Genomic DNA, 27,687 nt, shown 5'->3' with positions numbered 1-27,687 from the left:
CCTCAGGACGTTATTGGCTAAAAGAGTAAGTCAGAGACTAGGGTTTCTGTGACCAGTAACTCACTTGATTCGTTAAAGTCTTTTCACCATCTGCACCACAAAAGTCTGGACTACCCTTCACTTTTCTGCTTGATTCCACAACATTTGCAAAACACCCATTCAGGACACATCTCACTTGATTGGCATCTCATCCCAGCATAGGACTCCTGCCTAACGAACACTACATATTGCACCATCATAACCTCACAGCTTTCGTATTCAATGCCTTGACTAATAAAGGCATAGATCCTATATGCCTCCATAACCGCCTTGTCTACCTGGCCTGTTGCCTTCAAGGAGCTGTGTATATGTACGCCAAAGTCCCTGTGATCCTCTGTGTCTTCTTAGGGTCCTACCATTCATCGTGTGCTCCCTTCCCTTGTTCGGTCCTCTCAAAATGCATCACCTTGCACTTTTTGGCATTAAATTCCATTTGTTGATCTGCCCATCTGTGACAAACCATTGATGTTGCCTTGTAGTCTAAAGGCTTTCCCGATGACAAAACTACAAAGGCAAGTGATGAGGAAGACACACTGTGTCCACAGAGTAATAGATTAAGCGAGTGGGCAAAAATGTGGCATGCAATATAGGGTGAGGATATGCACTTTAGCAGAAAGACTAGAAGACCTAAACATTCTTTTGAATGGAGAAAGAGTGCAGAAAATTATGGAACAGAAGGATTTGGAGCCCTTGTTCATGGATGTTGATTCGCTTCATTGTCAGAGTGCAATATTCATCCCTCATCCCTTAAGGGGATGGGACACCTGAAGAGAAGTCGAGGCTCCTCTCACCTAACTTGTACAGTGGAGGTCCTCACCCGTATCCAGCAGATACTATTATTCCACTGGACCTATCTCTGCCCAATGTGATGTGTGGTATGCCAAATAGATCACTGCCAGGACTTAAACCCTTTCCAACTTAAGAAAATGACTTGACTGAAGAGACCAAAGCTATGGGTTATGTTTATTAATGATGCATAGATAGGTTAGTTGTGAAGAGGACATAAGGAAGCTGCATAGGGATATAGATGTGTAATATGGATAAATGTGAAATTATTTATTTTGACAAGTTTGAAAAAGAAGGTAAATGGTGAGAGATTGCAGAGCTTTGACATATGAATACGTGAATTGCAAAAATGATAATATGCAAGTACAGGAAGTATTTAGGGAATCTAATAGAATATTATCATTTATTGTGAGGGAAATTGAATATAAATGTTGGAGAGGTTGTGCTTCAGTTATATAGGGCTCTGGTGAAATCACCTTGGGAGTGCTGTGTAGAATATTGATCTCCTTATTTAAGGATTGGAAGCATTCATGGAACGTTTACTCAGCCAATATCAGGAATAGATAGGTTATCAAAGGTGGAAAGGCTGGATAGACTAGAATGTATCTGCTGGAGTTTAGAAACGTAAGTGGCAAGTTGATTGAAACATAAGATCCTGGATGGACGTTGAAAAGATATTTCCTCTTGTGGGAGAATTTGGAACTTGACTTGCTATTTAAAACTGAGGGATTGGGAGAAAGTGAGGACTGCAGATGTTGGAGATCAGATTCAAGAGTGTAGTGCTGGAAAAGCACGACATGTCAGGCAGCATCTGAGGAGTCAGAGAATCAATGTTTTGGGCATAAACCTCCTGATGAAGGACTTATGTCCGAAACATCGATTCTTCTGCTCCTCGGATGCTGCCTGACCTGCTGTGCTTTTCCAGCACTACACTTTCAAAACTGAGGGATTGCCAAGTAAGTCAGAGATGAAGACATTTTCTTCCATAGCATTGTGTTTTTACTCCTACAAAATTATCAGGGAGTTCCAGAGTCCTTGAAAATTTTTAAGACAGACGTAGATAAGTTATTGATGAGTAAGAGTTTGCAAACTTGTCAGTGATATACAGATAAGCCATGATCTTATTGAATGGCAGCTCAGGCGTAAGGGGTTGCATCACCTAATGTACTCAGTGTACTTCCAGCTCTGTGCTTGTTTGCTGCATCTCACACAACCTAGCTCAGTGCTAGTGAGGATTTGGAATAGGGGAAGATAGACCAGACACTCAACTCCTCAGATGAATACTGAAAATGTGTTGCTGGAAAAGCGCAGCAGGTCAGGCAGCATCCAGGGAACAGGAGAATCGACGTTTCGGGCATAAGCCCTTCTTCAGGAATGAGGAAAGTTTGCCCAGCAGGCTAAGATAAAAGGTAGGGAGGAGGGACTTGGGGAAGGGGCGTCGGAAATGTGATAGGTGGAAAGAGGTCAAGGTGAGGGTGATAGGTCAGACTGGGGTGGGGGCGGAGAGGTCAGGAAGAAAATTGCAGGTTAGGAAGGCGGTGCTGAATTCGATGGATTTGACTGAGACAAGGTGGGGGGAGGGGAAATGAGGAAACTGGTGAAATCCGAGTTCATCCCTTGTGGTTGGAGGGTTCCTAGGCGGAAGATGAGGCGTTCTTCCTCCAACCGTCGTTTTGTTGTGGTCTGGCGATGGAGGAGTCCAAAGACCTGCATATCCTTGGTGGAGTGGGAGGGGGAGTTGAAGTGTTGAGCCACAGGGTGGTTGGGTTGGTTGGTCCGGGTGTCTCAGAGGTGTTCTCTGAAACGCTCCGCAAGTAGCCGGCCTGTCTCCCCAATATAGAGGAGGCCACATCGGGTGCAGAGGATGCAATAGATGATGTGTGTGGAGGTGCAGGTGAATCTGTGGCGGATATGGAAGTTTCCTTTGGGGCCTTGGAGGGAGGTGAGGGGGGAGGTGTGGGCGCAAGTCTTGCACCTCCTGCGGTTGCAGGGGAAGGTGCTGGGAGTGGAGGTTGGGTTGTGGGGGGTGTGGATCTGATGAGGGAGTCACGGAGGGAGTGGTCTTAACGGAATGCTGATAGGGGAGGGGAGGGAAATATATCCTTGGTGGTGGGGTCCGTTTGGAGGTGACGGAAATGACGGCGGATGATGCGCTGTATATGGAGATTGGTGGGGTGGTAGGTGAGGACCAGTGGGGTTCTGTCCTGGTGGCGGTTGGAGGGGTGGGGCTCAAGGGCGGAGGAGCGGGAAGTGGAAGAGATGCGGTGGAGGGCATCGTCGACCACGTCGGGGAGGGGGAAATTGCGGTCCTTGAAGAAGGAGGCCATCTGGGTTGTGCGTTTTTGGAACTGGTCCTCCTGAGAGCAGATGCGGCGGAGTCGAAGGAATTGGGAGAATGGGATGGCGTTTTTACAGGGGGCAGGGTGGGAGGAGGTGTAGTCCAGGTAGCTGTGGGAGTCGGTTGGTTTGTACATCTACTACAAACCGACCGACTCCCACCCTGCCCCCTGTAAAAACGCCATCCCATTCTCCCAATTCCTTCGACTCCGCTGCATCTGCTCTCAGGAGGACCAGTTCCAAAAACGCACAACCCAGATGGCCTCCTTCTTCAAGGACTGCAATTTCCCCCCCCCGACGTGGTCGACGATGCCCTCTACCGCATCTCTTCCACTTCCCGCTCCTCCGCCCTTGAGCCCCGCCCCTCCAACCGCCACCAGGACAGAACCCCACTGGTCCTCACCTACCACCCCAACAATCTCCATATACAGCGCATCATCGCTCTATCATTTCCGACGCCCCTCCCCCAAGTCCCTCCTCCCTACCTTTTATCTTAGCCTGCTGGGCAAACTTTCCTCATTCCTGAAGAAGGGCTTATGCCCGAAACGTCGATTCTCCTGTTCCCTGGATGCTGCCTGACCTGCTGCGCTTTTCCAGCAACACATTTTCAGCTCTGATCTCCAGCATCTGCAGACCTCACTTTCTCTTCAGATGAATAAGAGGGGAGTTTGAAAAGTTGCTGATGGAAGCAGTGCTGTTGATGTGAATGCTGAATGGCAGTAGTGAGATGAGGAAGTCAGGCCTGAGGCAACCTAATAGTGAGTAGTTATTAGGGCAAATGGCCTTGTACAGAAGAACCTCGATTATCCGAACGAGATGGGCAGGCACTATTTTGTTCGGATAACTGGTTATTTGGATAATAGGTTTGACCTTAAACAGGGGAAGCCATGCTGATCTAACGCTGTGGTCTACCGGAGAATTTGCTTAAATCTATAATTTTAATATATTGAACACAAGAGGATACAGACTTCACATGATGAATAAATAAAGCAATGATAACCCGAGAAAACTTTTTAAAAATGCAGCAGTTGTTAGGATTTGGCAAGGAGTGGTGAAGACAGCATTAAACAAGGTCCAGAACAGCTTCTACAATTGCAAGAGCATTTGTCAGTTTCTGGGAACTCCGTCTTGCGATAGAAAGACAGAAGCACCACCTCACGTGTGCGTTTACGTTCTCAGCCATTTTTATCGTAAATGGCCCGGTAAAGTAATGGGAATACTGTAAAATACTTACTTCTATAAAGGGCTGTGTAACAACCATTACTTTAAAAAATATCCAGTCACTGATGCTTGAGCTGCTTGTGTTTCTTTGTTTTTGTCAGTGTTTTCACATGTTCTTCATTATAGGTAAATCGAATACACTTACCTCTTTGATGTAATATTTTTGCGGGACTTTGAGATCTTCTTCGGATAATCCGAAGTTCAGATAATCGAGGTCTCTCTATATAGAGCAGTAAGTGTTCTTGTCCTCAAGTATGATTTATGTAGATTGACTCTTGAAACCCAACCAGGAACCTGAAGTTTCTGCTTTCCAAAGGTTATGCTTCTCCCAGGGGACTGCAGTGAATGACGGCCTTTGTTCTCTTTGCAGTGTTACAGATGATACGCATCTGAGCATCTAGTGTGATCATGGATCCACAAAATTACTTAGAGGGGTCTAAGCTGTCGGGAGTCTCCTGCATAGGTACCAATTCAAATTCCATGGGCTGGCCGGGGGTGGGGGGGGGGCGCAGAGCATGGTATGACAGGGCATCACTGAGCGCAAAGAATGTGGTAGTAATTATCACATAAACGTGATGTGCACACATGTTTTTGAAGGATTCACTTCATATGCAATGAGAAAGGGCAGTCTGTGGTACAGGTTAAGGCTGCATATTAGGTTTAAATAATCATATCCCTCTATTCTTCCTCATGGTTTTGCAATGTTCTTTCCTTCAAGTATTTATCCAATTCCCTGTGAGAGTTATTTTTGAATTTGCTTCCATTGCCACACTATTAAGCAATCCATTTCAAATCATCATAACTCATTCTGTAAATGAAACATTCTCAGGTTGCATCTGTTATGGACCAAGCCAGACCCCCTCAAAACATTTCAAGAAAATAGCTGGACCATAACTTTGCCAGTTGTTTTAAGCAGGTGTCAAGTAGATATTCCTGGAGTGATACAATTGGTCAAAACACTTTGTTTTAAACAAACAATTTATTTACAAGATTATGGAATGAAACAAATTGAAAAGAGAATTGAATGTAGAATAACATAACCTATTTGAAAACCCAACAGGTTATCCCAATTTAATGATGCTGTTCCAACTACTTGCGTCAATCCCCATAAACACCCCTTGGCAAGAAAGGAAAAATGAAACGCAGGATCTTGCAAGAGAGAGAGAGATGGCAGAGAGATTCAGCATGGAATACATTGCTCCATGTGGCTCTTCCATTGACCAGCAGCCTCAAACTGACGACTCCTTTCAGTGAACAGCCAGACTGCTAAAACCAAACCAAACTAAACCAAACTAGAGAAAATCTGAACTGGGAGAACTGGCCACTCCCCTTTCATTGTACAAGTATATATTTTTTAAAACTTTTACGCGAGGCAGTATCTATTAGCTATAATTAAACTGACCCTAAACCTTCAAATCTCGACTTTTTGGAATCACTGCTTTTATGACCTCTCTAAAAAAGAAACCAAGGACAGCATAATCTTGTTAAAGGAGTAGCATCATCACACATCTACTCCTTTTACCAATTCAACTAAATATTTCACATATTAGGGCAGTGTTCTTTTTCTTCTTTCCAATTTGCATCTTTTTCTTTTCCACACTTTCTATTTGCGTAGAATATTATGCACTTTTTCATTAACAATTTTTGTTGAAGGTGTATTGCACAGTAATTGGCATTTCATGTCAGGTAGCAAATGCTATCTGTTAAAATTACATTGGTGGATTTATGTGTTGCCTAGATGCAACGATTATCTGTAATCTTTTATATAACTCCTAGTCAGTTACAGAATATACTGTTTTCTAATAATAAAGCTGTTATACACACCATTATCATGGCCACTGATTTCTATTTACCGAGTATTAAAAGTAAAGGTGAACTTGCCATAATCTTAAAAGACCATAGGGCTGCTCTCTCATTAGAGAGAGATGATAACTGGTGGTTTAAGTTGAAAGTGTGTTGCTGTAAAGGCACAGCAGGTCAGGCAGCATCCGAGGAGCAGGAAAAAGACCATGATAATGGTGTGCATAACAGTTTTATCATTAGAAAATAGCAATATTCTGTAACTGACTGTGGTTTAAACTGAGGGTCACCATGCCTCAGGCAAGGGGAGAGGTTGAGAAGGAGAGTCCTTCATGGTAATCCTCAGCCAGAGTAAGAATTGAACTCACTCTGTTGCATCATTCTGAGTTACATACCAGCCATTTAGTCAACTGAGCTAACCAACTCCCTGAATACTATTGAGTAGATCCAAAATAATAGCCTATTAATATTGGCTTGACATCCAATGGGGCACCTTCACTCAATGGATTGAGCATATAAAGCCCTTGCCCCATTTTATCTCAGCAGTTGCTCTGGATGGTCATTGGGAATCAGGCTAACTACCTGCACATCTGAAAGCATCTCTGTAATGAAAACAATGTGGAGTGCAATCTTTGCTGGGTGTAAAGTAATTGAAAATGTGGCTGCCTTCAGAAGAATGTCATGGTGATCAATATTTTAGTTGAAGATTTTGTTTTTTTTTGTTTCCAATTTCTGGTACAAATGTCTCTCATATTCATAAGTAAATGGAGTGTGTGCTTCAAAATTACTTTAATCTCCTTTTAAATACCTGCAGTCCCCAAAAGTAGCCCTTCTTTCACTATCAACTACTATCACAATCTCAAACTCCGTTTCCTCTCTGCTGTCATTGCCTCATCATGCTTCTCCCATTATTTCCCATTTCTGAACTTAGTTGTTCTACACTTTTTTGTTTTAAATCTCGCCAGTTATGATTTGCACTCCTCTCACAGCAGTTCAGCAGCACTGATGGAAATCGTCGTGCACATCCTCTTTGATTATGTACACAGTTCATGAAGTTACTGTGGTAGTCCAGTTGTTGTGTCTGATCTATGTTGATACTGCTTAAAATGTCATCGGTATGCATGAAGTGGATCCAGTCTTAAGTATCTGAAAGCAGGTCTTTTCCTCTCCTGCAGTGTAACCTCCAGAATCTTCAAAACACCTTTTATATGTGGCTTCTTGGCACCAGGAATGCCATGCATTCAGCCTCTATGCGAATGCCAATACCATGAATTCAATCGTCTTCATACCTCTTCAATTTCCCAACTACCTCTCACAGTTAGTTGTCTTGTCCGACTTTTAGTCTCCCCATCCTCTGCATGCATCTAACCCCATTTCATTTAGTCCAATTCCACCTCACCCAACTTTGACTTATTTTGGCTTCCTTTCTCCCAAAAAACATCAAGTCTGATCTTCCCTGCATGATAGTATTTCACTGTATCTCTGCTTTCAATTACATACGATGTATATCTGTAACTATAGCCATTTATGGTCTCTCTTATCTTTTCTCCAGACGTAGCACCCAAGCAACTGAAGACTCATGTCTGGAGTTCGGTCTCTCAAATCTCACCTTTTTCTAAAAGGAACTGAAGTAAGCCAATCTCTTTGACTCAAGCTTTTGATCATCTATCCTGTTTTCTTCCTTGCTTTGCTTTTCCATTCCATCATGCCTAGCCATGAAGTGTAAACTGCAAGCAATTTGAAGAGAAGAGAGAGAAAGTTGCAGAAAGTCAGCATCTGCAGAGAAAAAGAGTTGAGATTTCAGGTCAACGACTTTTTGTCAAACTTTATGAATGATAGTAATGTGTGAGTTTCTGAGCAAGTGGGAGGGAGAAGAAGTCCAGAAGAATAAAAGAGATGTTCTATGATAGGGTGCTGGTCCGAGGAGGTTAAACAGCAAAAAAAATCATCTAACAGCTAGAGTGAGTGCCAGTGGAATATGCCAAAGAAATAGACGTTACTTCTAAATGAATCATGAAATGCTACATAAAGGCATTTGAATATAACATTAAATGTTAAAGAAAGAAATAAAATGAATATCAATACAGAATATCAAACAAGAAAAACTGCTCAGAACAAGGTGGAGAGGGAAGTGCAGGAATGGAAGGAAAAAGTCAAATGTGGATTAGGTGAGGGAAGGGTGGCATTGGAAATGAAGTTACTGTGGTAGTCCAGTTCATGATGAGAACAGAAATAGCACTGATACCCAAGACTTCAGTGTACCAGAAAGAGAGATAAGGAACAATCCCGAGTAGGATACTAGAATGTACTAACAGTAATGTTACACCTGATGTCACATTAGTGGCCAATTGTTTCTGGAAATGAGGTGATCCTGTCACAAACTTTGGAGGGGTTTAGCACAGGATAATATCTTTGGAGATGTTTGTGACCTAGCTGTTGCTGGTTAATTGCAATAAAGAGATGTTGGTTCATTATTGAAGGTCTGACTAGAGTGGACTGCTAGGATCAAAGTGGTTGCTGAGGCACTAATAATTCAACAGGATGACTTTCAGAAATTATTTACTGGAGCAAAGCACATGCCTGTAATAAAATTGCTTTGCTGTTTTTGTACTTTCTAAGCTTTATAATTGCTGTTCAGTTCAAAAGTACCACTTGACAACAATTGTGGACATTTCAGTTCCAGAGTGGCACTGCACCCTGGCTTGGTGCTTCCATCTGAGAAAAACCCTTGATTTCTGAGAACTCTTTTCACTTCTGGTATACAGCAGTGTTCGAACTTGAAGCAGACTCTCCCCTTCTCCATCTGCTGAGCCCAGGCCATGTACTTTCAGCTCCAAACCCCCAAAGACCTTTGAAAAAGTCCCACAGACAGTTCCGCTGAATTACACCTGAGGTTCTACCTTAATTAACCTATCACAATGGTTACTAAAGGTTACTTGAGATGCCTGATGGGGATTTACATTAATTAACTTGCTAACTACAAAACTAAACCCTGAGGTCTGTGTGAATAATTTAAATTTCTAATGAAGTCAGGGCAATTCTTCTCAGTTTTGCCATCAGCAGTTCCCCAGATAAATTAAGACCACTTGCTGTTTTATGGCTTTTGCCCTCCTAACTCTGAACTGCCACCACTTGAGGTATTCTGGAAATTGCTAAACTCCAGCATTTTAGTTATCATAATCTTACAAATGTTATCTTCCCAAAAGTATATTACCTCTAAAGTATTAATATGAATCATGAACTAAATCAGTGCTTCCCAAATGTTTTCCTACTTTGACCTCATTTCAAGTCTCAAATCATAAGGACCTCTCTGTGAGAGTGGACTGTTAGGGTTCTGAGAGAAAGGGAGTATTAGAACAGGAGCACAGTGTAATAACTGGGTTGGAGCAGTCAGTGCTGCCTTAGAGCCCAACTCCACTGTATTTTAGCTCGTTGCCCACTTTCAGAAGCCCTGAACAAAGCCATCACATCAAAGCTTGCTCAAGTTAAAACAACAAAAAATATTGAAGTATTTGTAAGCTAAACAAGCAGATGTTTAAGTCATGTAATATTTTGTAGATTTATATAACCACCTCATATATTAATTGGACAAAATCATAGCAATTTCAACTGAAGTTAAACAGAAAAAAAAGAGTCTCTGAGAAGAGTTAAGTTTAATCACGTATTATGTCAGCCCTGATGGAACTCTCAATCATTTTTCTTCTTCATCTTTAAAAGGAAAGAGGTAAAGGAGGAGGAACATAGTGGAAAGAGCTGGAATTTAAAAGGCTGAAGCCACCTTCTGTGTAAGTTTCTACGATTCAATATTATTTGACAGTATGACCTTACCTAGTATCACATGCCACTGTTTCATTGTTCTTTGTTCAAACAAAAACTTATTTATTTCTGCTTTCTACTTTTAAATTGTATTGTTTTTCTCAATAGTTGTTTGAACAGTTACATGCGGCAACTGTTGTGCTTATATCTGCCATTTATGTCCTTCTCGTTTTGGTTATTTTATTATTATTCATTATTGAGAGAAGGATTTATTCAAACGTTCAAAACAATTCATTTATACAAGGGACAATTACATTCTGATGAAGCAGCTGATATATATGAATTAATTTTATTGCATTAAGCCTGTGATGCTCATTGAATGGAAATGAATATTTTCTCATAAACATTTTCATTTTCACATTCCTACCAGGGCAAACATATAAAGAAATTTAGCTTCTTATGGACCTTGCCTAGTTGTGTTGGATCAAAGGGAGATGGTTGAAAGAAAAACTGCAGAGAGAAAAACAATCTCAGACTAAGTCAGCAATGAAAAGTTTCTAAATCAATATCAAATAGAATAATTTAGCAATGTTCTAAATTTGCATGTTATTGTCCATCAAATTAAATTATAATTAACGTTCTTAATGTAAGAGTAGAGTTTTGCTTTGGGAGCAATCACTGCTCCTCTGTCAATGTATGAACACCCCAGGTATGTTCACCTGATAGGCCAAGGCCTTGGTGGACAGGCAGGTTGGATGGGAAGGAAGGGAAGTGTGAAGCCTGTGGGATTTCCGGTATGAGTTGTGAGGAATAGGATGAGGGCTGACCGGTCCATTCAAGCTGCACCTGGAAGTCATTGGAAGAGGAGCATTCACTGTCACTGTCCATCATGCTGGAAATCAAAAGTGAGCAGCAGGGTAGAAAATAGCTGTGACCACTCTGAGTGTGGGGAGTAAGTGACTCTAACTGCAGAAAATTCTATTTTCAGGACTTTTAATGGTGAACAACATTGGTCACAGACCCATGCGATGTACAGCTCCCTGGTTATCATTGAAGAATAATAGGGTGGTTATGGTAGGGGATTTCAACTTTCCTAACAGAGACTGGGACTACCATAGTGTTAAGGGTTTAGATGGAGAGGAATTTGTTCAGTATGTACAAGAAAATTTTCTGATTCGGTATGTGGATGTACCTACTAGAGAAGGTCGAAAACTTGACCTACTCTTGGGAAATAAGACAGGGCAGATGACTGAGGTGTCAGTGGGGGAGCATTTTGGGGCCAACAACCATAATTCTTTTAGTTTAAAATAGTGATGGAAAGGGATAGACCTGATCTAAAAGTTGAAGTTCTAAATTGGAGGAAGGCCAATTTTGATGGTATAAGACAAGAACTTTCAAAAGTTGATTGGGTGCAGATGTTCGCAGGCAAAGGGACGGCTGGAAAATGGGAAGCCTTCCGAAATGAGATAATGAGAGTCCAGAGAAAGTATATTCCTGTTAGGGTGAAAGGAAAGGCTGGTAGGTGTACGGAATGCTGGATTACTAGAGAAATTGAGGGGTTTGGTTAAGAAAAAGAAGGAAGCATATGTCAGGTATAGACAGGAATAGATGGAGTGAATCCTTAGAAGGGTATAAAGGCAGTACGCGTATACTTAAGAGAGAAATCAGGAGGGGTAAAAAGGGGATATGAGATAGCTTTGGCAAATAGAGTTAAGGAGAATCGAAAGGATTTTACAAATACATTAAGGACAAAAGGGTTACTATTGGAGAGAATAGGGCCCCTCAAAGATCAGCAAGGCGGCCTTTATGTGGAGATGGGGGAGATGCTAAACGAGTATTTTGCATCAGTATTTACTGTGGAAAAGAACATGGAAATATAGCATGTAGGGAAATAGATGGTGACATCTTGAAAAATGCCCATATTACAGAGGAGGAAGTGCTGGATGTCTTGAAACGCATAAAAGTGGATAAATCCCCAGGACCTGATCAGGTGTATCCTAGGACTCTGTAGGAAGCTAGGGAAGTGATTGCTGGGCCTCTTACTGAGATATTTGTATCATCGATATTCATAGGTGAGGTGCCGGAAGACTGGAGGTTGGCTAATGTGGTGCCACTGTTCAAGAAAGTTGGTAAGGACAAGCCAGGGAACTATAGACCGGTAAGCCTGATGTTGATGGTGGGCAAGTTGTTGGAAGGAATCCTGAGGGACAGGATGTACATGTACTTGGAAAAGCAAGGACTGATTAGAGATAGTGAACATGGCTTCATGCATGGGAAACCATGTCTCACAAACTTGATTTTGCTACTTCTTCAAAAAACTCAGAGGACTGATGAGGGCAGAGCAGTAGACGTGATCCAAAGGGACTTCAGTAAAACATTCTACAAGGTTTCCCAGGGGAGACTGTTTCGTAAGGTTAGATCTCATGGAATACAGGGAGAACTAGCCATTTGAATACAGAACTGGCTCAAAGGTAGAAGACAGAGGGTGGTGGTGTAGGGCTGTTTTTCAGACTGGAGGCTTGTGACCAGTGGAGTGCCACAAGGATCGGTGCTGGGTCTACTACTTTTCTTCATTTATATAAATGATTTGGATGTGAGCATAAGAGGTATAGTTAGTAGGTTTGCAGATGACACCAAAATTGGAGGTGTAATGGACAGTGAAGAAGATTACCTCAGATTACAACAGGATCTTGATCAGATGGGCCAATGGTCTGAGAAATGGCAGATGGAGTTTAATTCAGATAAATGTGAGGTGCTGCATTTTGGGAAAGCAAATCTTAGCAGGACTTATGCACTTAATGGTAAGGTCCTAGGGAGTGTTGCTGAACAAAGAGAACTTGGAGTGTAGGTTTATAGCTCCTTGAAGGTGAAGTCGCAGGCGTTTGGTATGCTTTCCTTTATTGGTCAGAATATTGAGTACAGGAGTTGGGAGATCATGTTGCGGCTGGACAGGACATTGGTTAGGCCACTGTTGGAATATTATGTGCAATTCTGGTCTCCTTTCTATTGGAAAGATGTTGTAAAACATGAAAGGGTTCAGAAAAAATTCACAAGGATGTTGCAAGGTTGGAGGATTTGAGGTATTGGGAGAGGTTGAATAGGCTAGGGCTGTTTTCCCTGGCGCAATGGAGGCTGAGGGGTGACCTTTTAGAGGTTTGCAAAATTATGAGGGGCATGGATAGGGTAAATAGACAAAGTCTTTTCCCTGGAGTGTGGGGAGTCCAGAACTAGAGGGCATAGGTTTAGGGTGAGAGGGGAAATATATAAAAGAGACCTAAGGGGCAGCTTTTTCACACAGAGAGTGGTACATGTATGGAATGAGCTGCCAGAGGAAGTGGTGGAGGCTGGTACAATTGCAACATTTAAAAGGCATTTGGATGGGTATATGAATAGGAAGGGTTTGAGGAGGTATGGGCTAGGTGCTGGCAGGTTGGACTAGATTGGGTTGGGATATCTGGTCGGTATGGACGAATTGGACCAAAGGGACTGTTTCCATGCCGTATATCTCTATGACCATCTCTACTGCAGCGACTCCTGCACAACTCTTTGATGCTGAAACAACTTTAACACACTGTCATAGAGTTGTACAGCATAGAAACAGACCCTTTGTCCAACTGGTTCATGCTGATCAGATGTCTTAAATTAATCTTGTCCCATTTTCTAGCTTTGGCCCATGTCCCTCTAAACCCTTTCTATTCATATACCCACCTGGATGCCTTTTAAATGTAATTGTATCAGCCTCCACCATTTCCTCTGGCAGCTCATTCCTTACACGTACCACCCTCTGTGTGAAAACATTGCCCTGTAGGTCCCTTTTAATCTTTCCCCTCGTAACTTAAACCTTTGCCCTGTAGTTTTGGATACCCTTATCCTGAAGAGTAAACCTTGTCTATGCACCTGATTCGGGCCCCTCATGATTTTATAAACCTCTACAAGGTCACCCCTCAACCTTCGACATTTCAGTGAAACAGCCCCAGTCTATTTAGCCTCTCCCTATAGCGCAAACTCTCCAAATCAGGCAATATCCTTGTGAATCTTTTCTAACCCTTTCAAGTTTCATAACAGCACAACTGAATTTCTTGTGCCCTGGAATAACCTTTGCAATTACGAATGAAAAGAAAGAAAGCTGTTTTTATATGGCAGGGCACTTTACGTATTACCTTTTAGCTCTTGTAATACAGAGAGAGAAAAAAAAAGCCAAATTGTTCACAGCAACTTCCTGTAGACAATAATGTCACAATGTTTCCCAAGTTAAAAATCACACAACACCAGGTTATAGTCCAACAGGTTTATTTGGAACCACTAGCTTTCAGAGTGCTGCAGGAGCAGTGCTCTGAAAGCTAGTGGTTCCAAATAAACCTTTTGGACTATAATCTGATGTTGTGTGATTTTTAACTTTGTCCACTCCAGTCGAACACCAGCTCCTCCACATAAGGCAACAACTTGCTCCACTCTTTTTCAAATTAGTGTACGTGAATGTCTTACACATATCGGAGGCCTCAGTTCTACATCTAATCAGCAACAGCAGTGTTCCACTTCCTCAGTATTGTCACTCCCTTATTGTTGTCCGAGACATTGCATTTTGGTTTTTGGGCCAGCATGTCCAGGTACATGCAGCACTTCAGGCTGTGATGGCCATGATAATATGTCAAGACCTGCCCAAACAAGTGAGCAGAGAAGAGTGAGGCCTTCGATCTCATCTACTTTGTTGAGACAAACAGATAACACTATGCATTCATCTAAACCATGTTTTATGAGAGAAATGAATATTTCTGGCAGTTGACTTTGGCAAAGTTCTGGGTGGGAGAGGTGGATAGGGTAATGTAGGGTTCCAAACATCAGGATTGTGGAGTTGGGAGTGGGATGAGACCCTCTTGGCTCTGTAGAAACACGTTTGCTTTAAAAGCAATCTTTTGATATATTGCTGTCTTAAGAATATTTCACAGGGTATGCTTGCAGCTGCCTGGTTTATAGTGGTCCTTCAATGGGTGTGAGGCTGCTTACTTACATATTTGACGTACTCAATGCTTGCCTGTTTCAAGATGCCTAATAAATGATCATCATGAATTTATTGGTGAGAATAATGTCCTTGTATATGGTGTGCTTTGAACTCATTTATATGTTTGAAAATGGATTCAACGTACACCAATTTCTTTTTCTTTGGTTTGGAGTGCTGAAACCCTCGAGGGTAATTACTTTGAATAATTAATAGGAACATGACAACAGTTCCAATAAAATGAAGTGCTATGAATTTTATTAAATTGTGTCCTTCTTTAATAGTCTCTCATTTTGTTGTGAATTTGATTTGCACTTCACTGAACTTTTTAGTTGTCTTGCCTTTCCTTTGGTTGACCAAAAGGGCTCACTTTGTGCTTTGCCTGTCCTCATAGTTTGTTTTCTTTGTTTATTTCCTTGTATCGTTCCTGATTTTAGCCATTGGCTGCTGTAGCTTCAATTGCCTGCAGAGCCCTAAGCTCAAGAATTCTTTCTCTGATCCTGTTCAGTACTTTCTCGGCCTCTGTCTCTCCTTTGAAGATGCTGCGTCTGGTGTCAAGAGTTTTTTTTGGAAAATATACCATTGAAATGCTGTATTAACTATATGGGCAGACATTTTTGGATGGATGGGTTTCCCATCATGTAGTATCAGGTGGGGAATGCATCCATGCCAATTACAGCAACTCCGCAACCATTGAGTGCATACTTAGGGAGTGTCAGCTATTCTCGTTTGAATGTGAGGAAGTCCCATCTCATAAAGGCGCTTGTCACCTTGAATTACTTGCAGTTCTGTCATCTCAACAGTGCAGTGGCCAGGGCTGGAACTACAAGCAGTCCCCAGGTTACAAATCTCATTGTTTGCACTGGCTAAGCGTGGGGGGTGAGGCCAGGGAGGTAGGGCAGGAGGGAGTGCGGATCTAATGAAAAGACAGGAGATGAGTGTGTGGAGAGTGAGTCACCCATGGGAGAGTGGATATTTAAATGAATCACCTAGTGTTAGAAGGAGGTTTTTGCCACCCGCTTTTCCTGCAGAGAAACCTGAGAAGGGTGAGCTGATAGGTTTTCCATGCTCCTGAATACCACCTATCAGCTTCAAAATTGAGACGCTGCAGCAAGTGGGCCTCAACTGGGCCAAGGGTGGAGAGGCCTCCCTTGGCATTACAGACAGGTCAGAGGCACTGGGAGGGTGTGAGAGTTAACTGGGGAATTTTACTGGCGTTCCCACCTGCAAATCTGTTTGTAGAAGGCCTTAGAATTCTGCCCTACATTTAAACTGCCCTATAAATGTAGATTGTGTTTTGTTTTCGCTATCCTGTCCTGCACATTAATTTGTGTTCTCCATCTCTCTGGAATTTTCCATTTTTGTTAATAATCAAAGTTCCTGTTGTGATGCTGAGCTACAAACAGCCATTTCACCCTATTTGGTTGACTGCTTTGTAATCGGCAGCCTGTTGTCTACAGCACTCTTAATCATAGTCTTTTGTCTTCCTGTGATTTGCTAACTTTAATCTGGTAAACTATTCCCTAAATCTGATTTTATAAATGGTCTATCAAACAGTCCCACAATGAAAATTTAAAACTGTGTTAAAGTGTTACAATATGTGTAATGTTTATCAGCAGCTATCAATCACTTCTTGTATCCCCTGATACAGCTTTAGTAAATGTACTAAGTACGTCAAGAATTAACCAAAACTATCCAGCTCAGATTGAGATTTGAAATAAATGTTTTGTGCACTGCTCCCAGCATTGCCAGGAGGGTACGATGATGTTTCTGAATCAGACAAATACTGATCAAATAAAAGCACAACACTGTAGATGCTGAAAATTTGAAACAAACACAGAGTGCTGGAGAAACTCAGGGGATTTGGCAGCATCTATGTCGAGAGAAAGAAAATTAATATTTTGAGTCTTATAACTCTGAAGATGGAGGGATTCTGAAAAAAAAGAGTCATTTTAGACTTGAAACATTGAACTCTGTTTCTTTCACTACATATATTGCAAGACCTACTGAATTTCTTCAGAATTCCGGGTATGTTTGTCTTAAATGCTGATCACACACTTCATAAAACTGCGAGAATAACATTAAAAAAAAAAGAATCCTAGATGCTGGAGATCTGAAATAAGCAGAAACAGAAATTGTTGGAGAAACTCAGCAGGTCTGGCAGGATCTGTGAAGAAACACATTAACATTTTGAGTCCAATGACCCTTCTTCAGAATTGATAGCAGCTAGAAAAAGGTGGCATTTATGATAATGACAGGGGGGTATGGGGGTAAAGAATAGGTGGATAAGTGAAGAGGGAGCCCAGAGAGAGGGGGAAAGAAAGGTGGACAAACAAAGGGATTGTTAATAGTAAGCCAGAAAAGAGGAAAAGCTCAATGGGTGATATTGGAGGCTATAAGTAAGTGAAAATGAGGTGGCTGTGCTGAAAGCAGTCCAGGATGTGGGGGTAGATAATAGACATGGAAAGAGGTGGTCATGCCCCAAAATTGTTAAACTTGATGTTAAGTCCTGAAGGTTGTAATGTCCCCATGTGGAAAATGAAGTGTTATTCTTCCAACTTGCATTTAGCTTTGCTGGAGCACTTCAGCAACTGTTTGCTACTTTTTGTCATTTGAACTTACCATTTCACTTCCTTTATTCCTCTCTCTCCTCCTTTGTTCCTATCTTTCTTCACTTGGTCAGAAGTCACATGTCACCAGGTTATAATCCAACAGGTTGTTTGAAATCACAACCATTCTGAATGCTGCTCCTTTGTCAGGTGAAGGACTTCACCTGATGACGGAGCAACACTCCAAAAGCTTGTCATATCAAATAGGCCTGTTGGACTATAACCTGGTGTCGTGTGACTTCTGACTTTGTCTAGCCCAATCCAACACTAGCTCCTCCCGATCATTTCTTCACTTGAATCACTCCTTCCTCTTTCTTCCAGTCCTTCATTTTTGATTGGAGCATTTTGCTTCACTTCTATCATCCCCTACCATGTTTGATTTTATCTCCTGCTTCTTTCATTTTTCTCATCTTAATCCTTCCTCCTTATCCTGTCAATTTTATTTATTGTTCTGCAATTAGTCTACAAATCTCTCAGGGAGAGAGGCAACGGCATCTGAATCTGTGGTGCTGCAGTGGCTATACCACCAGGAGTCAGCTGGTTTAGAGGTAGAAGTAATGGGTGAAGTTTGTTATAGCCATTGACTTCACGACTGGTTAGAGACAATGATATGTATTGGATACTAGACCCAGAACTCAATCGGGAAAGGATGAGTCTAGTAGCAGGCTGACCTCATGTTTGATTGTATTCTATTGTTGTGGAGTGGTACTTAGGTTCATCATCCCCATCACTGTTGTTATCTTAATGCCGTGCTGCATTCCATAAGTAACCAGGGTTGTCCTAACTTTCCAATTGTTGCTAAAGTGGGTGGAGTTCGAGTTAAGCTAGTCTTTAATGTTGTCTAGCTGCTTCTTTCACTTTCAGCCTCTTGGTCTTTCACCCATTTATCAATCTAATTGTCTGTCTCTGTTCAGCATCAAAAGATCCGTCAACCAAGTTTAATTACTCTGTGGCAAAACTATTGATTTATTATGAGCCAAGACTTATTTGATGTAGATGCAAAGCTGATTAACACACACCGCTTGAAAAATGAGGTGCTGGTGTTGGACTGGGGTGGACAAAGTTAAAAATCATACACACCAGGTTATAGTCCAACAGGTTTATTTGGAAGCACTGGCTTTCAAAATGCTGCTCCTTCATCAGGTGGTTGTGGAGGTTAAGATCATGCTCACAGAATTTATAGCCAAAGGAGTCCAGTGTCATGGAGATGTGACACAGTAAACAATCTTTTATAGTGGGATATGCTGGTTTCTGTTGCATGTGAGCATTCTTTTAAACTGTGAGCATTCAATGAGCATGATCTTAACCTCCACAACTACCTGACAAAGGAGCGACGTTCCGAATGCTAGTGCTTCCAAATAAGCTTGAAAAATGGAAGCATAAATACTTATTGATCTAATAAGCTAACACATCCAAATACACCAGGTATAGGCAAGTAACAGTGTTCATTTCAGGGAATAATTTTGAGGAAAACATGTTAGCCAATAATTGTTAGTTCTTCAAAGGAAAAGGAATAAAAAAAGAAATATTCAAAGTGGCTTTCAGTCAGGATCCTGACATTCATATGGCACCCAACACTGTAATTGTCACTGGGATCTTTGCAGATGTTATTTTGGAGAAAAGTTGGTTAAGGATTTTAATTTCCACAGTAAACTCATGACAAGTGTTTCTCAGAAAGGCAGGGATTGAGCTGGATAGGTTCTTGTAGCAGGCTCTGATCCAACTGAAATCCAAACCATCTGCAAACAAAAAACAATTCCTAACAGTCATTAACCCAGTCAGATAATTGCTAGTAAATGGGTCCAACAAATTAGTGTAAACCATATGGTTTCAAAGAGTGTCTTTTTTTCATACAAAAAAGTTCAAAGTTGCATTTCACTGGTTCCTTCATATTAAAAAATATCCAAGTATTGTTCTCGCCATAGAAATTCAAATGGAGACACAACTGTCCACAATGCTTTCATCGCAAATCCTCAAAGAAATTAATAATGAAATGTCTTAATAAAAATCTTCTTCCTGTGGTAATTAGATACTTTGATCTTTCCGTCTGGGGAACATGTCTGAAGAACTTCATTTGTCTTATTTTGATGGTATTTAATAGTTCTGTTGTTCTTCCAACTACATCTTCATTACTTCTTTTCTCCATCTAGTTTGTTATCCTTAAGCACTACACTTCAAAACTCTTATTTTTTTTTTCCTCTTTGCCTGCACACCAAGCTTCATGAGCCTTGAATTCATATTTAAATAACCCCTTTTAAGGAGTCTGTGAAATCCTGAGGCAATTTTCAGTTTTCACCATTTTCCATTCCATCTGCAGCCTGTGCCCCACCAAGTACAATGACATGACAAGAACACGCTCTGTAAGCAGTCTTTGACACTACAAAATTTTCAAAGCTCTGCATTTTGTATAAGGTAATAGACAAAGAAACACAAATATTTACATTTTTTTAATGGAACAGTTGAAGTGGGAAGGTGTTTTAGGCAGAACCCAAAGTCAATTTCACAAGACTATGATTTCCTTTCCTGCCTCCTGTGAGGTTTGTATTACTTTGTTCCACCAGAGACATTTACTCAAGTCAGATGCCCCACAGGAGAGTCTGACACCTGTTGAACACATGACTGATGTTGTGATGGTGCCCAATGCCGAGTTACCTAAGCAGAACCTAAGTAGATATTGAGGGTCGCCATCCTTACTACTGACAAAGGCCTTGTTGCAGAACTTCACAATGGGAACCAATCTGTGCATGCACATCTCTTCCGCCAGTGCCTTGAATGAAATTTGCTTTCTGTATGTTCTCAGCAAAGGTTGGGGTAGTAATCAGTTAGGTGCAGACTCTGGCCATGCTGGTTCATGCCCTCTCATCCTTCTGAAATGCATAGAAGTGAGGTGAGAGACCGTGAAAGTATCACCTTCAGTCATTTGCAGGCCTCTGGATAGCAATGCTGACAAAAAGCTAGGAGATATGGAAAAATGCATTTTCGAACAATTTTCACATGGCAGACATGAGGTATTATAGCTTCAGTCATATTACTGTTGAGCTCCAGTATTGGAGAGCTATGTGTAGAAGAGACATCAGATCTCTGGTGTTATTATTACTTAGTCTCAGTAGCTTTACCAGGATGCACAGTTACCTTACAAAGTGACTTCCTTTCCCAACTATGATACTGATCTTGGTGTTGATTAGCTACATTGTGATTTATTATTTTAAGACATTCTTTCATGCACTTTCATCTTGAATCCCAGCTCCACATCAACTTAATGATAAAGTGGGAGGTGGCAGTTCCTGAGTAATTTGCCTATTTCTCAAATCAATGGGCAGGATGTTTTGATAATATTACAAGGAAATCTTGGAGCTAAGCCTTCTCTAAAATTGGCACGTTTCGTTGAGAATTTCTTTCCTTAAGACCTGATAGAGTGAGAAAACCTATCTTCACAAACTCACCTCATTAGTTATGTAAAACAGCCCAGTGACACCCTCACTCATCCTAATTTTCCACTCGCTACTCATCACTGCCAGGACCTCCCAGGATACCTGGCCATGACGCCATCTTTAAAGCAAAACCGTAGATTTGGTCAAGTCCTGTATACTTTGTTTTATTTGCCTTGAACATAGCAGACTGAGGGTAATAGGCACCCTCTTTACCAATGGGGACCTGGAGATCCTGCTGGATGAAGAGTGCATGCAGCCACTGCCCAAGGAGCATACCCTGAAATGTTGGTGGCTGGATGAGGTCTGGAGGAGCAAGCAATGAGCTGCAGTTTCCAGGTAATCATTCTGAATGTCATGTTAGGAATTTTCATTGTTTAGACTCTATATAGCAGGTGCAAGAATGGGAATTAGCATACTGATGAGATGAGATTATCTAATAATGAGGACATTAATGCGTACTAATGCAAGTAAATAAGCCTCTTGCTGCTCACTAGTGAGAATTTCATTCTGTTGTTCAACACTTAGTTGGAAAATGGAGCTTGCTTCTCACCAGTGCCAACATTATTAATGGACTTGGAAGATTCCACCCTTAATGTCCAATCAGTGGTCCCTCTAATTTGCTGTTTTCAAGCAAAAAAATACAAGCAGCTGTGTGGGGTACCTGTGTGAGAACTACAAGGGCCTCATTTCTAGCATAACATAATGCTCCTCTCTTATTACTAACTACTCCCTTATTACGAACTCCATACTTTGGATAAATGTGAATCTCCTACCACAAATTCTGTGGACATTGAGACCAATGGAGTTTTCAAGGCTACAAGCGAAAGATCTCATTTGGTGAGTATTAAAGTATAAGGAGTGTTACAATGCTTAATGGGAGGAGTGGGCTTGTAATCAAACTATCTTTCACAGGCCATGCCAAAGTGTGAATGTCTTATTTAATCATCAATTTGATCAATCTGTTCATCTTTCTTCATTGCCCACAGAATATTAATTTATATTCTACTGACTGCCACAACGAGACTTGAACTCACATATCACCAAGTCTTAGCTTGGACCTCTGGGTTTTGTCTAGTGAGAGTACTAATATATCATTGCGTCCTAATCAAGCCCTTTTCTAGATTTATCTTCTGTAGTTTTTAACCTATCCTTCACCTTCTGTCAACTCTAACGTCAACCAATCCAAACAAACCATTAATGAGCTGTGCTGTGTCTAATCTTATATGACCAGTACCCACGACCATGCCGACCTACACTGGCCCCCAGTCATCCAGCATATTCGATTTTTAAATCCATGTCGACAAGGACTCAGACCGCTGTTCATATGTGCTTCAGGAGCATAACGTGTAACTTCCTGCAACCATCAGTCAGCAATTTGGACTTGTTGCATTCTTTACCTGCTTCCACCATTTTCATTTTCTCCTATGCCTTCAATCATCACTCATCATCACTCGTTCACCCTCCAGTGGAGCTACATTCTAAAAGCCTTCCAATCTTTTTTTTTGTCAAAGTTTCACAGAACCCAGTATGCTGAATAAAATTATAGAAACTTTTTCTAATTACTCCCTGAAAGGCTTACCACCTTCATTCATCTTCTTTTGTTCTGACCTTGGGTTATTTTACTGGTAAAAGCACAATATAAATACAGGTTGTAACTATCATGAGATTTCCCATGTATACATTTAATATAAAGGAGCAACTTAGCAAGCTTCAGTTTTGTTTTAAGACAGGCAATCGATATGCAGATGTCTTGCCCGATTCTACAAATAATTGCTGAAAGCATTGAAGTGATCCATCGGTCATCCATATTTTAATAACTTGCCTGAAGTGAGCATTGGAAGCACATATTGAAAGAAAACACTTTCTGATGATCTGAAACCCAACACAGGAAATGCTGGAAGTAATCAGATCAGACAGCAACTGTGCAGGGAACGGAGGAGAAGATGTGTTAAGCTAGAAGATCAACTCTTCTGTTTTCTAGCCTACCAAATATTTTGAGAATTTTCTATTTGTATTTGAGTTGTATGTGCTCTTTTGTATGTAAACAGCCAGCTCCACATCTTGTTTCATTGTTTTTGTAGGAACAGACATTTAGCAGTTAAAGGCTTTAAGTCTGTGAACAGCATTTTGAAACATTTCTGTGCCCTCTGGTACACTATTAAGAGTATTACAGCTATATATTGATTGATTTATTTTGTCATGTGTACCAAGATACAATAAAAAGTGTTGTTTTGCAGCTGAACAGGCAGATTGTACCATGTAAAGTGTATCGGGGCTGCAGAGCAGAGTGCAGAATGCAGTGTTACAGCCACAGAGAAGGCGCAGAGAGTGAGATCAGAATTAACGTTTGAGAGATCTGAAAAGGGAAGAAACTGTTCTTGAATCTATTCGTACTTGTGTTCAAATCTTTATATCTTCTGCCCAATGGAAGAGGGTGGAAGAGAGTATAACCAGGGTGGGAGGGGTCTTTGATTGTGTTGGCTACTTTCCCGAAATCTAGGTGGAGTCAGTGGATTGGAGGATGGTTTGCATGATAGACTGGGCTGTGTTCACGGCTTGCCCAGAAGCTCTGGCAGTGTTATTCACTGTGTGGAATTCAGTAGTGTTAGCTAGTGACTGAATGCACACTTCAGCTTTGCTTAGGTTCTTGTGGCTAGGAATCAGGTATTACCCTTGTTCAGTGGAACACATTTCAGTGCCTCCAAAAAATTTTGACTTTCGTGCCAACAGAATTATTTTGATTGTAAGTGTCATTGTTCTGATTTCCCTTGGCCTGCAGCATGAGGGGGAGAATAAGCAATGGAAAGACCGAGGAAGATAAAAAAAAAGAGAAGCATCGGATAAATGCCTCACAAAGCGAAGCCCTATTTACTACCTCCTCCAGGATCAATTCATTACCTGGACCTCAGAGAGGGAAAGTATTCACTAAGGAAGTTCTCACTGAAGTCTGCTATTTTGCTTTGGTTGTGAATGTTGAATCTAAGTTTAGAGATGGAACTCCTAATCTTCAGCGATTATGTGACTATAAAAACAAAGTGTTAGAGCAACTCGGAATATCAGGCAGCATATGGAGAGGGAAAGCAGGATTGATCATTTTGAGTCTGATATGGCTGTCTTGAAGCTTGATTTCTAACCCTATGGTTTGTAATCTATTTCTGCTAAAATATATTTCTTTAGCAGCACAATTGTTTCACCACTGGATGGCATCAATGTACAAGGCACAGTCAAGAATAAGTCTTTACTGATTTGCCTGTCTCCAGATTAAGAATATATGAAAACAATCCTGAAAAATTAATAGGCAGAATTGAGGGTATATGATGGGTACAGAAACTACCTGGATCAAAGTTGGAAAAGGGTACCTCTAACCCTGCATCTTCACTGCAATTCCTGCTTGCAAAAGGAATAACTAAAACTTGACAAAAACACAACTGGGAAGTACGGGTTGACAGAGAAATATTTAACTTGCAAAGTATTAAACAGATTGACGATTTAGGAGACAAAATAGGAACAGATTCTGTTAAAGTGATAATATTGCAAGTGTTAAGATTATTACACACTGTTATTGTTGAAGACAACATTTATCCAATGAGAATTTTGTAAATTTAATTTCATAAAATGCCTTAATTTACAACAGGTGAGTGATAAACAAAATTTGATAATGACCCATATAGAAAGGCATTAAGTCAGGTGGTCAAAGGTTTGGCTTAAGAGGTAGGAATTAGTGAATGTCTTAAAGAGGGAAGAGAGATGCAGAGATGTTTATAGAGTGACCATGTTGTGAGACCATGCTGTACTGGAGGCCAGAATTATAAGCATGCATCGATTGTGGAGAGCTGGAGGAAGTTACAGGAATCAGGAAAAATTAGGATATCTGGGAATTTGAAAATAAAGAAAAGGTGTTTTAAAAATTGAAATGCTGTTTCACTGAAATCCAGTGTTTGCAAAAGAAAATATTACAATAACAGCCCTTTTAAATGCAGGAATGAGATAATTATAAAAAGTATTAAATAGGGTATCACAACTCATTCTGAATGCTGCCTTGTTATTGGAAGCTGGAGTTCACTGTAGCGCCCATGCCAAGAGTAATCCTGGAAATGAAGATGGATTGTTTGATAGAACCATCATAGATTTCTGTATGAAGCACTGTGTTATTTGTTCTTGACAACCACATTTTATTATTCTCAAATAAAGACTTTCAGAAGGTCAGGTAAGCAAATGAGAGTAACTGGAGTCAATCCTTGAAGGCATCATTAAAAAACAATCAATCTCACTTCCCAGGTAAAAGACAATCTCCCGCGCCAGGAAAGCAGTAAGGATAATGTAAAACTGGGAGTAATATGCCCTCAGATAGCTTGGCTAACTTTGACAGAGAAAGTGGTGATAAATTTGTGAGAGAGGCTCCAAATTTCCTGGAATCGTTATATATAACAAAAAGGTAAGAACATTACTGTGTCATTTAACTCGATGAGTGTACAATAACATTCAGGTTATTTAGTCATTTTGGGGTTATATCCCATAATTTGGCAAAAGAAAATCCCCAGGGATTCAGGGTCAATTCAACTCAATGCCATTCTATCCAGGTGTGGCAAAGAAGATAGGGACGTAGGATATGGAATAAACCATATAGCCCCTAGACCTATACTGCCATGTATGCAATAACCTTATGGATTACTTAAAGCCTGCATACATAGATGATTAGAGAGACCTGGGTGCACTCTTACAAAGGATGCAAACGTAACATTTTTATTTCACAGATGATTTTCAATCTCATATTTAGAATTAGTTGAGCATTGATCTAATACTTGACCTATCAATAATTGGTGTTGTCAAAGAGAGTTCCAAACTGCTGCCATCCTTTGTATGTAGACATTTTGCCAATTGCACTTCTGCAATATCTGGATCTAATTTTAACTTTTATATCATATGGTCCTAGAACTCCTAACCATGAGAAATAGTTTCTCTATCTACCCTACCTGTTACCCTGATTGCTGACAAAACTTGGGGTTGTACATGCTTCACTGTTAATGATTATACAGTGAAGTCAGGAGTCATGGTTACAAGGCTAAGGCTATGAGCAGTTAATGAAGCCCCCTCCCTTAAATAGGCTTGAGATTATTGGATTTTGCATGGTGAATCTTAGAGATAATAAATTTCTGAATCCTAAAATGGTGGACACTTGCCATTTACTCATGAAGACTGTGAAAGTTCCCTTGGATAACATTGCTGAATAGGACTCAATAGCTCTATAGCTATGGTTAATGCATGTTATTCTCTGAATCCCTGAGGGCAGTTGAATCTCCTGTGAATGGGACAATTACCAATTGAGCAACTAACCTGCTTGGCAATAGCTGTGATGAGATCAATTTCAAATGGATATTCCTTAACATGCTGCTTCTCAACAAGCAATCTGAAAGAGCCAGGAAGGAGATGGGAAATGGCATATGGACATTAACTATCTATAAACAGAAGAGCATAAGAACTTATGTATTAGGAACATGATAATGCCATTCAGCCCTTCATGCCTCTTCTGCTATCTATCAGAATCATGGCTGATCTGATTTTGGCCATTACTTACATATTAGATTAGATTAGATTAGATTACTTACAGTGTGGAAACAGGCCCTTCGGCCCAACAAGTCCACACCGACCCGCCACCCACCCAGACCCATTCCCCTACATTTACCTCTTCACCTAACACTACGGACAATTTAGCATGGCCAACTCACCTAACCTGCACATTTTTGGATTGTGGGAGGAAACCGGAGGAAACCCACGCAGACACGGGGGAGAATATGCAAACTCCAAACATAGAGTCGCCAGAGGCGGGAATTGAACCCGGGTCTCTGGCGCTATGAGGCAGCAGTGCTAACTGCTGTGCCACCGTGCTGCCCAGTACATTAACTCACTCGACAGTTAGGAATGAACTTCATTGTCAAAGGAGAAGGGCAAAGGAAACATAGGACTGCTCCTCAGAGCCACTGATTGATGCTCCTTCACTGTTGATGAGCCAAAATTCAGGAGCTCCTTTCCAACGTTATCAATGTCCCTACTCAACATGGAATATAGCGAATGTAGAAGACAGCTTGCCACCACTTTCTTCAGGGCAATTAGGGATGGGCAATAAACATTGGCCTAGCTACAATACTCACATCCTGCAAATTTTGAATGCTTCATAAATTAGTGCTTTTCTCAATAAAGTGCAATTTTCAGTCTAGAAATTTAAATAATAGGCTTGTATTATTTCTTCTGTGCGCATGAGGATTTGTGGATTTAAAAAGAAATGTAATATGGATATTGTGAGTGAGACTAGCATCAATTGCTCATTTCTACCCACCATTGAAAAGCTAATGGTGAGATCTGTCTTCTGGAACTCTGTAGTCCTTGGGGTGTAGAGCTTTGAGGAGCACTTGCAAATGGTCTTGTTCCAAGTAAGTATTGCTCTTGTCCTTTTAGGTGGTTGAGGTTTTGCATTTGGAAAGTGTTGTCTAAGAGACTTGATGAGTTGTTGCAGAGTATCCTGAGATACATGATGCCAATGTACATCTTTGCTAGAGAGAGTGAACGTCTCAGTTGATAGGATACAAATCAAGCAGATTTTTAAAATCCAAGATAGTGTTGAGCTATCTGAGCGTCATTGGAGCTGTATATTTGATATAGCAGTATGAGAGATGGGTAGAAATCATTAGGTTGCAGAGGTTGGCAAGAAGATTGC

The 27,687-nt window shown here is 41.0% G+C and overlaps 2 long non-coding RNA genes across 3 annotated transcripts in view; both read left to right on the top strand.

Moving 5' to 3' along the window:
• Window positions 1–27,687, top strand: part of LOC122562535 (uncharacterized) — a 95,379-nt gene that overhangs the window by 6,806 nt on the left and 60,886 nt on the right. For both annotated transcript variants that reach the window (XR_015759006.1, XR_006315350.2), the window contains exons 2-3: window positions 7,736–7,813; window positions 9,901–9,968. This is a non-coding gene — a long non-coding RNA (uncharacterized LOC122562535). The remainder of the gene's footprint in view (window positions 1–7,735; window positions 7,814–9,900; window positions 9,969–27,687) is intronic.
• LOC148151870 (uncharacterized) lies at window positions 21,516–23,783 on the top strand. Its single transcript, XR_015758995.1, has 2 exons — window positions 21,516–21,812; window positions 22,702–23,783. It is a non-coding gene; the product is annotated as an uncharacterized LOC148151870 (long non-coding RNA).

Source organism: Chiloscyllium plagiosum, unplaced genomic scaffold (assembly GCF_037043375.1).
Source record: "Chiloscyllium plagiosum isolate Xiang-an unplaced genomic scaffold, Cpla_swu_hap1 HiC_scaffold_2, whole genome shotgun sequence".
Classification (NCBI taxonomy): Eukaryota; Metazoa; Chordata; class Chondrichthyes; order Orectolobiformes; family Hemiscylliidae; genus Chiloscyllium; species Chiloscyllium plagiosum.
Note: the sequence above shows the minus strand (reverse complement) of the source record. Positions and strands in the feature narration are given on the sequence as shown.